The sequence below is a fragment of the Calypte anna genome, chromosome 1 (assembly GCF_003957555.1).
Source record: "Calypte anna isolate BGI_N300 chromosome 1, bCalAnn1_v1.p, whole genome shotgun sequence".
NCBI classification, from domain to species: Eukaryota; Metazoa; Chordata; class Aves; order Apodiformes; family Trochilidae; genus Calypte; species Calypte anna.
Window position 1 is genome coordinate 58054019 of NC_044244.1, and position 15413 is coordinate 58069431.

General features: G+C 38.5%; 1 protein-coding gene across 1 annotated transcript in view; it reads right to left on the reverse strand.

Annotated features, from left to right (window-relative positions):
* Positions 1-15413, reverse strand: part of TRIM24 (tripartite motif containing 24) — a 59742-nt gene that overhangs the window by 43379 nt on the left and 950 nt on the right. The window lies entirely within an intron of this gene.

Below are 15413 nucleotides of genomic sequence, written 5' to 3' on the forward strand. Positions count from 1 at the left end.
CTACATCCTTCAGTTTAAAGAACAGAAACAACAAAGATTCAGCAATGACACCAGGAGAGCAGAGCAGCTACAGGTGTAGTTAACCAGCAACCACAGACCGAATCAGAGTTAGAAGGGAACTCTAGAGACACCTACCCCAACTCTCCCACTAATGCAGGATCACCTACAGCACATTACACAGGACTGCATCCAGGCGGGTTTGAATATCACCAGAAAAAGTTGTTCCATTTTTCTTACTGGACTTAGCCTTCCCTGACTGCCTATTTGTTTCAAACCATGTGTTTCCCTCTCAAGCTTTTGTCAAGCTTGAGTTGAGTGGCCAGCAGATTTCCCTCTCCTACAGAACCTTGCTTTCTCCACTGATAACAAGAGACCCATTTGCTGATTCTAACATATTCTTCACATCAAATGCAAATTACTTCTTCTATCCTGTAGTGTCCATTACAATGGGTTAAATGTGGGCAGGAAGAGAACCCACAGAATTAATCTGTAAAATAATGGAAAATTTCAGTCTATTAGGGCCTGATGTGCTGCAAGGTTTAGTGGATAATATCCAAAAAAGACAAGACAACTGATAAGTAGAGACGAAAAAAACCCAAACTATTGCTAGACACATGTACAGTTCCTCTGTAGTCTTAGCATTTACTGAATCTTCAAAAGAACAACACTGCAAGGGATAAGGATTATATGCATTAGAGTGCCTTTCACTGAGAGCAGCCTCATTTTACGTGGGCTCAAGTTTTCATATTTAAGAATCCAAACAAGAATTGCATTATTTGCTTTCTTCTAATAACTGATTATTACATACATATTTTCATTCAAAGGTGTAAAACAAAGAAATCCATTGTCTATCTAGAAGGAAAAGAGGCTTGAAACTGTTTCTTCTCCTGCCTGTGCACTGAGGCAAGCTGAAGGAGGACCTAAGTTTAGGTGGGCAGACCACTGAGCTGTGAGAGTAGATGTGTCACCTGTAACTGCCAGTTTCTAGCATGAAATCACTACCCGAAGTAAGATTTTAAAGGCATAGCTACCTCTTTGTTCTTGTTCAGAAGAATAAAGTTCTTAAGTGTTCAGGTTTTTATCAAAATAATCATATAGGATATTTTTTTTTAATGGAGTGAGCATTTCCAGAGTTCTCAAGCAAGTGAGTGAACACACATTACTTGGAAGGAATTCCATAATCACCACCATGACTATCACGAGGAAAGCAAGTGATAAAATACCACATTTTCAACCAGGATAGTTTTTCATGCTGTTTAAGAGTGAGCTGGATCAAGAGCAGGTGGGTCTTGAGTTGAAGTAGAGGGAAAAGACCTCCACCTTTTTCAGCAGCACCATCCATTCATAGAAAAAAACAGCAGTTTTGGAACATTATACAGACTTTGCCTGAACCAGACCCAGACACCATACTGCTAATAAAAGTAAGAACCCTGGCTCCCCTGCCTGCTCATTTCTCTCCCATGCGAACACACAGATTTATGCTGCCATGCAATGAGGTGGATTAGGAAACAAAACATTGGTTAAGTGGGGCTGTGCCAGGAGAGAAGAGTGAAGTTTCCACCCTAACAGTTCCCACTGGCCACAGGCCTAAAATGTGTAACCTCTTCAAGGAATTCTCAACAACATTTCAGAGATGCAAGGGAAGAGAAGGCACATTATCTCATTCTTCCTCACAAATTACACACTGCATCCACAGCATCGCAATCTCAAGCTGTCCAGCAGAATGGATTTAAGGCATATACTGCATTATTTCCAACTCAGTTCTCAATTTCGTGGGAGTATGTTCCAGACTACTGAAGCATCCTGAGACAATAGGAGGAGACTGCTCTGGTCTGCCCCAGTTTCAGCTCATTTGCATCTCCACTGTAGCGACCAGGTTTTAGAGCCAATTTAATAAAGCCACTGGATAATCATTTGTAGATCCAAAAGGTTATTTTCTGTTTGTAGACGCAAAGCATTTTACTAAAAAGAAGAAAAAAAGGAGGGCTTAGGGGTTCTCTTTCTTCAGTACATACCAGTGAAAAAAATATACTAAAAAATGAGCTCTTTAAGTTACTAGAGTGCTTGGAAGCAAATGATGCCATGAAAAGTCTGGGAGACTGTTAAGCAGGTATGGGCACACAGGGGATTGCTCCTCCTGAAGTGCTCACTGGTATTAGTTGGTTACAAAGCTTTTATACAGGTGAAATACACATATTGATACAGTTTCCAATAAACGATTAACATATTAATAACTTTTCCAAGAACTCATTAACATAGGTGGTCACCCTTTTCCACATGTGCATTACAGTCTCCAGGTGGCCTTGGTGGTCATTTCTTCATCATCATCTTCATCGCTGTGTCCTTTGGATGACCTGCAGCATTCTTATTACTTATCTGTCAGTTCTGAAGCCTCAGAAATAGTTTTGCCCAGTTTGGGTACTTCTGCAGACTTTAGCAGCCTTGAGAAATCCCATAGCCCGTTCTCAGAGGTAAGTCTTCCAAAGCAACTACATCCCATTATTACATGTACCACTGCCATGCACATATCCTCTGTAGCAACCGCATTCTAGTATGACTGCTATACAGGTTTTCTTTTACCTCTGTTATTTAGCTAGTACATTTCCATTTGAGTCCTTTTAACTATTGCTTACATATTTCTTTGAACTACTACTTTTATTTCTTTAAACTACGACTTCACAAGTCATAACTAATTTTTCCTAAAATGACACAGTCATTGCAGAATAAATTAATTAGGTTAATGCAAGGCGATTTTCCTCAATTTTACAGGAGTCTTATTTGACATTTTAACTATTTAACATTTAACAGATTTCTGAACAGAAAATACTAACAGCAAGTCACACACAGTTACAATTTTTTAAAAATTGCACAAACATTAATATGAGGTATGCTGGAGTCTAAAGACAGTGCCAGATACATGATTTTTAGACTAACTACACAGAAAATTAGGGCATTTCAATTGTGACCTACAGAATCTTTTCTCCTCTCACTGTGTATATAGACACTATTAATGTTTGCAAGGGCTTTCATTAAAATGCATGGGGTTGAGGGCAAACTGGTTATATTTACACAGGTCGCCTCTTTCTGTTAAAAACAAACACTTAGAAAACTTGAATCTGAGAGATGATGCCATGTGCAGTAACGTCTGAATCAATTTTTAGAATAATTACTGCTTTCCTCTTGTTTCTCATTAAGCCAAAAGTGGTGCTGCAAAACTGACTACTTCTTCAAACCAGTTTGTTCCAGAAAAAGCTGCTTCTATCTAGTTCTGACAGCCTCCTGCTGCTAGTGGAGGGGAGATAGGTTAAACCAACAAGCGAGCACATCTCAAGGGGAAACTGGCACCCACTGCCAAAGGAGAAAAATTCAAAGCAACCACAATTCTAGTTGATAAGTTTAATAAAATGTGTATGCTTTATTTACCAACCTTGAACATGTTCATAAATGAAAACCAGACAAAGACTACCTGCTGTAATCCCCCCTCTGGAAGAGTGTTACAGGCCAGTTTTTACGCTGCAGTGCATTGACTTTCTTGGAAAGCACTGCAGAGCTGAATTAAAATATTTCAGCTGCTCTGAGAAATGGTTCATTGTTTTGCTATACATGCTTCAAACATTTCAAATATTGTGTATTAAATTTAATAGATTGTAAATTTTGCAAGCAGACTCTCCAGTCACTTCCTAATACCTTAAGAAATACTGAAGGGAGAGTTTATGTTCACATCCAAGGCTGCCCAATGCATTTCCTTCAATAATACAATTATATGAAGTGTCATGATGGTAACAAAGGGAAACGCTACTATTGTGGGTTAGACAATATTTAAGTACAAGAAGATGAATAAAAAACCTCACTGCCTTGGTAATGAACGTGTTTAAATGATAATGCAGAAGCTGCCAACAATTATGCCAATTATAACTGCTGACTGTGATAAGCATTTATTTCACTGAAAATAAAATACCTTATTTCAAGTTCTGAAATTCTCATGTATTTCCAGCTTACATTTAATGAAGTCAAGGATACAGGATGCAGGGGTTTTTGAGATTCAGTGACATTCTTGCAGAGTTTTCTTTGAGCTGCCTACTATTCAATTTTTTGAGTTGCTAACACTTTAAAAGTGGGCTTAACGCTGCCTGGATTCATACATCCTACTGAAACACCGTTTTGCAGACACTAGGTTTCTGTCACAGTGCTTAGGTCCATTGTATCCACATGCTTCTGGAACAAGGAAATTAATACCTTTCTCCCTGAATAACAACATGCTAGAATGTTGTTATAACTACTTAAGAAAGATCATGGGCGTAAAAAAATCCTGTTCCCAGAAATTCTTGTAAGGAGATGGACCCAACCTTAGAGCTGTGAGCATGACACAGCTAAGTAGTTACTGTCTTGTAGCAAGAAACATCATAGTCTGATCTTCATCTTTTAATAGTTCCCATCTACTACCAACTGACAGTTCAGTAGTTGCAGTACAGTGCATCTATTATTGGAAATGATAGTTATAAAAGAATTAGGTAAGCAGATTATCATTTGGGCAGTTGGAACCAGTCACAAGCCAAAGAACCAAACCAGTCTGGAAGGCACCAAAGGGCTTGGTTCTTTTTAAGCCTCTTAGAAAAGATGAAAACTATACTCCAACGTAGCATCCCAGAATCTCAGACTGGTTTGAGCTGGAAGGGACCTTAAAGATCATCTAGTTCCAACCCTGTGATTGTTGTCAGTAGGGGACCAAGTGCATGTAACACTCTTCACTGTTTTATCCACAAAGATACCTTAATGTTCCCATCAACACTGAGCAGATAACGTTAAAAAAAAAAAAAAAAAAAAGCTTCAAAAATTACTTCTAAGAACCTGGACTATATTAAGTAAACAAAGTTAGAAGCAGCAGTGGGAACAAGAGTAAATAATGAGCTTCAGCCAGAGTACTTCAGAAGAAATGTCTCCCAAAACAATAATGCTAATGCAATTACTAATTATTATAGCTAATGCAATGCTTGAAGGGCAGCTACAAAGAAGACTCCTTTTTACAAGTAGTCACAAAAAAGACATGAGATAAATGGGTACAAAATTACTCCTGGGGAGATTAAGATTAGACAGAAAAGGAACATTTTTCACAGTAAAGAATAATGTTCCAAGTGGCACCTTACCCAACTGTGAATACTTTTAAGACTCAGTTGGATAGGGTGCTGGGTCTAGACTGTGCTTTTGCAGAGAAAGGTTGAACCAGATGATCCTCAAGGTCTGATTCGATGAATTTAAGGCCTTTGGCTTGCTCATGTTACTCCCCCTCTTATTTGACTGCCCAGATGCACCCTTGCATCTCTACTTTCATAAGTGTCCTCCCATTATCAAATAGATCATCAACTGGAAAGTACCTATCCTATCAGGAAGACTTGGGAAACTAGCCTCTTGGCCCTTATTTTTCAAGCCAGGAGCCTCAGGGGAGTAATTCAGGTGCCTAAACAGACATACCTAATTTGTGGGAGATATCCTACCCATCTTCCAGCTACTATTCCAGAAGGAAACAGGTCCCCTGTGGACAGAGCAGTGCATCTGCCAGGCCTGTGATATTTTTTGAATACCACAGGCATACCAGAAATTCATAAATGGCAGAGGATACTCAAGTTTGGATAGTTCAGTCTCAACTTACCAGTCTATTTCACATATCTTTGCTACTGTGATATGGAATTCCTGGTGCAAAATAAAACAAAGAGGCACACTGAAGATTTCTTACGTAGTACCCAAACAAACTACAGTCTGTACCTCCAAAGGAAATCTTGGCTATATTCAATAAAGTTTCAATATTCAGTGCCATCAACTGAACTGCAGTGCAAGCTTAAAGCAGAAATGGACTGATGATAGGAAGTTTAGGAAGTTTATACATTGATTAAAGAATATTAGAACTGTATAATTGTTTAAGATTTGAGCAAAAAGAATACTGCTTGACATAAACATTTTGACTCAGCTTGAGTAGCTGGATTAGTGAGGCCTTGGACCACAATTCTAAATAACTTCAGCTGAACACATATGACTGAATCTTAGTTAAATTTTTACTCCACCACCTAGAATAATATTGAAACAAGATGGAGACAATAAGATAATAACTCTTAAACTATTTTATACAGTGGTAAGATGGATTAACCAAAGCTTAAGGTTGAGAAATTGGACAGTTGAAGAATTATCCTGGTAAGAAGTAACTGGAGAACAAAGGAAAGTTGCCCTGACAAGAACTGACTAATATTGAACAGGGACCCTTGGATACAGGAGGGTAGAACCATTTAGAAAGGGAAGATGTAATTACCATGGAAGACAGCTGGATGAAGAGTCATATGCACGTCAAGTGAACAAGAGCAGCATCAGACTGAGGCCTTAAAAAGCACAAGTGGGTCCCTCTTCAGAGGTACCCAGCTCAAGCGATAATGAACCAACTGAGACAGAACCTAGGGTCCAAACTTTTCTTTATGGTTAGAGGCTAAGACTGGCTTCAGCTGCACACAGACTCCTGTCTGAGGAGTTTGGAAAGCAAATAGGTCCAGTCCAAACCTCAAAACTTGGCAGGAGGGTCTTAGCAGACTTTTCTTCAACAAGAGAAAATGCAAGGGAAAACCAATATTTGATGACAATCCCAACTCTGATAAATAGTCAGTAAGATGAAAAAATAAAGATGCATCTTATTTCCTGCAGTTTCCATCAGATAGGTCTGAGTGCTCTACATTTTTATTCCAATAATAAAGTACAGATTCAAGCTATTTAATTTATTTGAACAAAACAACCTTAAAACTCTCAGACCCAGTCTATTCTGACTGCTTATTATATTCAGAAGCTGTTTAATACTAAAGCTTGTAATATGCAGAATTTTTGCATCTATGAAAAAGGACCTGTTAATGGTAGCACATAAATAATACTGATTTACCATGCCAAAGGGACTCCACAAAGTTCAACTTTGCAATTGAAAAATGGATAAAGTTTCTTTGTAGTGCTCCTGAATTTTAATACCTTGGGTGAGATTCGATTAAGTGTTGATTTACATCCTATGTATTTACTACAAGTTTTCCTCACAGTCAATGCAGACCCAGGCAACATAGTTAGGTCATGAGACATCTCATCCTTAAAGCAGAATTCTTTGCTTGGTCAGACAAATCACATCTGAAAAACATCCACTCCTTCCTAGTAACTGCACTAATATCTTATCCACAATTGGGCATCCAGCTCAATTGCAAGAATCTCTCCACTATCCTAACCCCAGTAATTAGAGCAGAGAAGATCCTCCAAGTAACCTGCAAGCTACAAGTGCTGCATTTTCTGGGTGTAGATTTACAGGAACAAAAAGCCAACTTACTTCACATTTATATGTGCCCAGTATCCCACATCACTGCTTGATGGCTTTAAAAAGCAAGGCAGTCACCTTTTCCACTTCCCACATAACTTTAAGACTACAAAGCTGGAGAGATCCATACTGATCCAGCCTCCAAGAGCCAGCATTAATTAAGAAGCAGCTTTGTTCCTTCCACTCTGACAATGGATTAATCTAAAAATTACTGAATGTAACTAATAAAACATATTACTTCTGGGTTGAAGAGATTACCTGAATGATCAAGTATGGACAGCAATTTCAAACAGCTGCCCTACAGCTCTCAGAAAACAGGTTACCATCAGTGGCACTACTTGTGCTCCCACTGCATACCTCATAATATTCTGTCTTCTTGCAATCTGCAGTAGATAACTGAATCATGAACTAGACCCTGTTGGCTGATATGAACATCCACTAAAAAAATCCTATGTTTCTTCCCCAGACCAGAGCAGAGATCTTTCCAAGGTGCTTTCCCACCATGACTAAGAATGAAGCTTAGGGAAATTAATCTACCAAAATGTGTCTTTATAAATGCCTTTTACTTTCAATGTCTTTAGATTCACTTGCTCTATTTCCACTTTCTTGTATCATACTGCCTGAAAGTATTGATCATATATTATTTTTAGATACTGAATTTATGAAAACATTATTACACTTTGCCTCCAATGCTGGTTTAGAAATGAACTAGATTATACTTCTACTCCTACTTTATTTTTCAAGAAATATACACAAAGGCTTGACCTTGGCATTGTGTTTTTTAGCTTACATGGCTGGCATAAATAACAAATGAAAAAGAAAAAAACAATCAACCACAACTTTAAAAATTGTTTCACAGAATGACAGCTTCTCTGGCAAAGGTTTGAAGTCAGACATATGTGAAGCACCTACACTAGATTTTAATCAGTCCAAAGGCAGCTAAAGAAAATCTTATGAAGTCCAATGGAACTGGAAGCAGGGGTGGGAATTAACCCACAAAAAAAAAAAAAAAAAAAAAAAAAAAAAAAAAAAAAAAAAAAAGAGCAATCAGGTTGGAATACAACACGATGATACTGTGATACTGTTTCTGAATGGAATTTAAACAGAAGTATGATTACCATTTAGCTGCTTGAAGAATCCATACTACATTCTGCGCTTGCACAAAGGGTGGAAAAGAGGGAAGCATCCTGTCAGCTCAACCCATTTGGGATGCCCATGTATAAAGTAATCTTCATTTTGCCAAAAGACTGTTTAGAATTACTATTTCGAGAAGAGATCTCTGGCCTCATCAAATTCAAAGAACAGCAATAATAATCTAGAAGCCACATGATCTACTACCATGAACTGTGGTTTTGTTTCTAAGCTTTACCTGGCCATTATAAGTCCATTTGTGAGAATATAAAGGCAACACAGGGCTGTCTCTCGACCTGCACTTGAACCTGCTGCTCCATCCACCAAGATACAATGAATTTTACTGATGGTGCCAGTCCCAACAGTTAATACAACAAGTATTTAGCAAGTGGTAAGAGCATTTCCAGCAGCTCAGCCTTGTGATACAAAACAAGATCCCATTTCTAGGTAATAGGGGTGGGGTTTTTTCCATCTTCACTGCCAGAAAATGTGGGAAGCCCACAGGCATTCCCGTACTTTCCATCCCAGGCTCTTCAGAATTCTTTCACAACATCAGACCCTTCCTTTGCTATCAAGCAGGGAATAACCACTGTATTTTACAGTTTGGAGTGATATAGTTGAAGAAAAGGCTACTAGCATCTCTGGACTCACATTTAGTTAGATTATGGGAGGCAAACTACATTATGTTTACCTCAGGAAATAATTCTGTATTTTGAGACAATACTTGCCCAGGCAAAACCTAAAGCATGAGCTCTAAACTTGCATTTGCATTTCCTGCATAGAGAAGGGATTGAGAAAAAGTTAAGTAGAGTTTTTCAAAAGCAGATTAAGGTCCTTTAACATCTGATTAATCTAAGCAATGGGAGTAGTCTAAATTATTTAAGGAGTTTCAAAGAAGAATTTGCCAGTCTGCAGTGCAGGCTATGCCCTCATCATCCCAGATGGCAACCACCAGCTAGAAGAGAAAATAGAACTATTGAAGGCCAAGTATTCTGCAGTTGGTAAACTCAACAATTCATAGGCTAAAACAACTGAGAACAATAGCTGCTAATGTGTGATGAAGGACCCCCAAGTAAGCCAAAAGCAAGTAAGAAACAGAACTACTAGCGATCAACAAAAAAAAATGCATAAACGAGAAAAGGTAGTAATGGAAACAGGAAGCTGCTTTTGATACTTTTGCTGTTCAGGCCCATCTTGCACACTGCTCGTCTCTAGAAACAGGCCTGTGATGCCGGATTGTTTTACCAAGGCACACTGCACTTAAAATTAGAACTTTGCTTCTACTTTAAAACTTATAACATCTTATTCTCCAGCCTCAGCAGAGTGCTGCAGCTCTACTACTCTTCCCACCTCCTCACTCCCTGCACCACTGCCAGCATTCCCTCCCCTATCCAGCATCAGTATCACAAGTACCCTGACGCAGGAAGGTCACAGCAGCAGCCTAAGCCAGCCCAACAAAAGTTCACACTACACTCTGAGCATTAGCTCAATCTGCAACTCCACACGTTCTTACTCACAGCTGTGACTCTAGCAGATGGCTACAAATGAATGAAGCAGATTAAGTGAACCTTTTAAGTTTACTACATGCTTCCCAAACGCAAGGAGGCATCCCAGAAAACACGTGGGGTTTTCCCAAGTCAACATTTACATAAAAACAGCCCTGTTTTGTTTTTTACTATGTACAGTTCAGAAAGATGTGTCAACTCACTGGGAAAACACACATTTTTCAAATTAGGTAATCATTTTAGTTCAAAGGGTAATTCAGCTATAGTGTTGTTTTATTCAAATTGCACTATATTCACTTGAGAGACTTCAGTAGAAAGGGGAACTCACCACTTTAAAAAAAAGAACTTGCCTGTGGCAACTCACTTATTAATCAGAAGCAGGAATCTTTCTGCAGTCAGAAAGCAAAAGGCTTGGGTTTTTTTGGAGGTCCACGTCCTCCCACTTAGGGAGTTCCCACTTTTGAAAGAAGGGCCCTCAGAATCCACGAGTGGAGTTTAAACAGCTTAGCCTCGCTTACCATCTCCCCGTTTTCCACAGCCCACTGATAAATTTAAAAAAGAATCTGAAGGCTTGTTTAAAATCAGTCCTCTTTCATAAGATAGTAATGTATGCAAGGTAATGCACAATTTTCTCCCACATAAAAGCTTCAAAAAAGCACTTATTTGAAGTACTAGAGAGACCGTATCAAGTCATTAGCAACATTCTTTAGCTTAACCTTTGATTTCATACCTGACTTTACAAGACCCTTTCTCCTGAAGAATGGTGTGATTTGCTTAGTTCCTTCACACAACTGTTTTCATGCTTTCTTTGATGGTAAACATTTATGTTTTACATGCATTCTCTCTGGCCACTAGAAAAAAAAGCAGGTACTTGGTTCAGCTATGACAACTGACAGCTCCAATCCAGGTTCCAGCTGCAAGTACCTAGTTTGAACAGTAAATGACTCCACAGCTGGCTAATTGGTGTGGTAAGTTTTAACAGCATGACTGGAATTTTTCTGTGAAAACACCTTTTCTGTGACCTTTAAATTAGCCAAAAAAAATAATGCATCATTAAATTTTTACAACACACTTAAGTTAAATCAGAGGTAGTAAGGCCAGTGGGAGACTTTGCTAGTGCTTATCTGCACAGGTCTGCAACGGGGTCTACAGCCCCATATTCACCTAAGAACCCTGCCTTACCAGTGTACTGTTGCTAAGGAAATAAGTGAAAATTACTTTATTAAAAGTATTTGATCTTAGTGTAAACATCTTTTAAAACTCTAAAATTTTAAATTTTCTAATTTCTGAAATAGGAGTTTTTTCATAAACACCTATTCATATTGAAATGGTCACAAGGGGGGAAGGGCAGTATAGCTGCCTATTGTATGGTTCCAACAACACAATGCAGGGCAGGAGGGTCATAAGACCCTCCAGAGATGCTCCAGAGATAACAGTGAAAGCTATCCCTCAAACTACCTAATAAATGTCCTAATAATTATCAAAATGAAAGAGGGGAAAAAAACATGCTACACACAGAGAAATAAGAAAATTTAACTCCCTTTCAAAAGCTGCATTTTCAAGGTCAAATGAAGTGATGATATCATGAAATCCAGATATTAAGATCAGATGAGAGCCTGAAAGTCATCTGGATAAGGACTGACTGTGGGACACAATAAATCAGCAGATGCCAAACATGTACATGAAGGGGTATCAAGGTCTGCATTCCATGCCTTATAGACCTCCGAGTGGTATTGGCAAACAATATTCCAGGGCAATAAGCTGAAACATGATCACTAAAATCCTTGGTTAGTAACTCCAAAATATTTATTCCTTAATTAGCAGCAACTATCCAATATATTTTGAGTTGTGTAGTCTGGACACTCAGTTTATATCCTGGAGTGTCCAAACATCTTATGCTTTTAACAGCTTCATACAGATTTGTATGCTAGCATGTTAAGTTTATAGATAGTAATGAAAAAAAGACAAAAAACAAACAAAAAACCCCACCACATTAAAAAAACCCAAACCTCTATCTCTATTTTTCGTTTCGACACTAGTAAGATTTATCCTAATATGCACATAAAACTTCGCTACACATTTCTATTCACCAGGTTTTTCCCCACACCAGTTTTGGTGTATGGATTGATGACAAACAACAAAATAGAATCTTTACAACAATGCAAAATACAGTTTTGAGAAGGAACAGGATCTTGATCTACAGCTCTGTTGTTTTCATATATCTCTTTTACATTTAAATATTCCACAAATGTACTATGATGTTCAGATACTTTCCAGATTATGAATACTGTCCTTTAATTAAGCATAGACAGCTACTCACCTACTCATTGAAGCACTACCCAGTACAAAATTTGGGCAAATGGTATATTTCTAATAATAGACTTTTTGTATGAGGGAGTTTTAACTCACATAATCAATGAAGAGTGCCCATTTTGGAAACAAAAGGAAAATGCATGAACAGCAGTGTCTATAGACACACCTGCTCACAAACTATTATCACATTTATAGACCCACTCTTGCAGCATTCCCCACAGTGAGGAACATTATGATCATGGCAACCTGTTTTTTGGCAATGCAACAACAAAAACAGCACCTACATCAAATAATTTACCATTGGACATTCAGAAAACAGCGAGTTCTCAAGTGCTGAGACCATTGTAGTCTGACCCACAGCTGATTCTGCATCACCTCAAACTTCAAGAACAGTACACAGATCAGAAGATTTTTCTATAGAAATTTCAAAACTGAACACATGTGGCAATATAGAGTATATCCATACCAACTGGCCTTTCCACCAGCCTATCCTGATCAACATCCACCACAGGTAACTCTTTGAATGCTTTGATACTTGTCTTTTCCATTACCCATGCTGAACCTCGTATTCAAGGGAGGAACCCTAGAATTCTTAATTCATTTGAGATTCTCTAGTTTGATTAATTTTTTTTTCACAGTACTCCTTTATTAGGTGCTTGCATCTTTACGAAGAGAGTCAACATTCTCCAAGTGAGCTTTTCTGTATGTAGGAAGTTGAAGGCTATTCCAGTAAAGTGAAGGACTGTTTCTGCTTGGAAGCAATTTCATAAAGACAAAAAACACCCAGATTATACCTGTAACTCAGATTCTCTTTAGCTACCTGTTTCTCAACTAATTTGGCCATTAGCAAAACAGTCCACCTCAAAGCTGGCTCAGTGAGGAACTTTTCAAAACACACCATCTTCTTTTCAAGTCAGACTTCCTTCTACAATTTTTTTTCAGGCTCCTTCTTGTGAAACATCTTACTGCTCTGCACACATGCATAAGCTGTCTGTGCTTATTTTTCAGGAGCTTTTCATAGTTGGTCCTTCTATTGTGTTCCTTACCTAGGACAATCCCTTCAACACAAATAGCTTCATTGCTGTTTATTTCTTCAGTTTAGTCACAGTAATCTCACCATGAGAGGTATTTACTATCCAACTGTCTAAGCTTATAGTCTTCAGTTTATTTCTTCAGGTCACACCTCAAACATTTTGCACAATGTTAGTAACAGAAAAGATGACAGATTTGCATTGTTTTGTCCTTCCATCTTCTGAGATTTAAGAACACCTTTTCTCAATATAATCACTTTTAAACACTGACATTTTTTTATTCCAATCCTAACTTAAGTCTACAAATTTTTTAAATCAGTTGGAAAACAGAAAGCAGCCAATGCCCATCATCAAGTCCAGTTTTTGCTAACTAGTGTACAGGCATTGTCAATTTAACTGTACCAAAACCATGAGAAGATGTTAAGAATGGGTCAAGGAGAGCACGACATTTGTAGTTCCTTCTTCCCATTAGAAGATGAATAATAATGTGAAAGCATGAAAGTAACTTTTCTTTTAGCTCAAAGGGGTAAAAAATGCCACAAAAAACAAAACAGTAAATTTGTAGAAAGAGGATGAGTATAAATTGTATAATTCATTCTTAAAAATAACCAAACCAACTTATGCAGTCAAAAGGAGGCAACAGAACCACATGTTTACTGTTGCTACAATTCATTATTTCATTTACCACTGGTCCTCTCAGGCAGATGTTTGAATAAACTTAATCTTTTCATTCTTATAATGCATTTCATTTCTTACTCAACCTACAGAATCCTTATTTCTGCTGTATTTAAACAGAACATCTGGAAATTGCTGCTCATGACCTCAAAACTCGTAAGATGATAATTGTATTGTTTCAGCCTATGTTGCAACCCCTGAGCCAGCTCTATCTCTGCCCTCTTTCTCATTTCCAAATAACTCATCTTGAAATACCTCACCATACACCAAAGCTTGTGTTTCTTATGTTGCTCCCGTGTAGAATTTGCAGTTCTACTTGTAGTGGTTTGAGCAGTAACATTACCTGGGCCAACTAAACTTAAACATCCTGGGCTTTGGGTCTTACAGATTTTTCCATTCTAGAACATGTGGGTAGGGCAGTCTGACTTCTACATCAGTTACATGCTACAATTAAAGACTGAATGACTACACCAACACAGATGTTCATGTAAATGAAGAGGCTCAGCATGTCCAGATAATAATATTCTCAGGAAGGACTTTCTCAGATATTCTACTTCTCCAATTGTCCCAAACATTCCTCTCTAAAGAAGGTGTTCCTTTAGTAATTGCTGCAAACATTTTGCATATTCAGCATTTTGCTTCTAAACATTTTGCTCTAAACTGCTAGCAGGATGGTAAAATGTTTAGGAAATGCACAAGGGCAATGGTCAATATTCACTTAAGGATGGCCGACCTGGAGCTACTTCTTTCTTCCTATAGAACTTGTCATTAGAGCCCCCACTACCATCCCATTAAGCACAACTTCCGCTAATACCCATGGTTTTCATTACACTTCCTGCTCAAGTTTCTCGAGGATCCTCACCCATTTCCACTTAGAGGATGCTTGTTCTTGTTCCCACCTTTCCCCCCCCCCCTTTTTTTTTTTTTTTTAAAACCAAGTTGCCTTTCACGAAATTAAGTGGCTTACTAGATTTAAGAAGGCTAGGGAAAGAAAATAAGAGAAAAAAAAAAAAAGCAAAAAAACAACCAAACAGAAAAAGCATTGGGAAAAGCACTTTCAGATTGCAGGAGTTTATTGTACATCTCCTACAGCACTGACATAAGATACTTCGCCGGTATAGGAGCTCACCAAAACTTCCTCGCGGCGTTTTCCCTTCAGAGGAACAATTAAACAGCTCACTCCTCCACCGAGCCACCACCGGGTCCCTCCGGGATGCCCATCACGTGGACAAACGTGATGGCTCCTCCGCCCCCATCACCGCCCGGACCCACCCCGGCGGGATGCCCTGCCAAGTGCACGGCACCTTAAGGGGCCAACCCCAAACGACCAGACATGGAACGCTACTCAAAAAAAGTAAAAAACAAAAAAACCAACAAAAAACCCACAACCAAACAAGACAGTCTGTTTTTTCCCCACGGTTTTTTCTGCCTTCA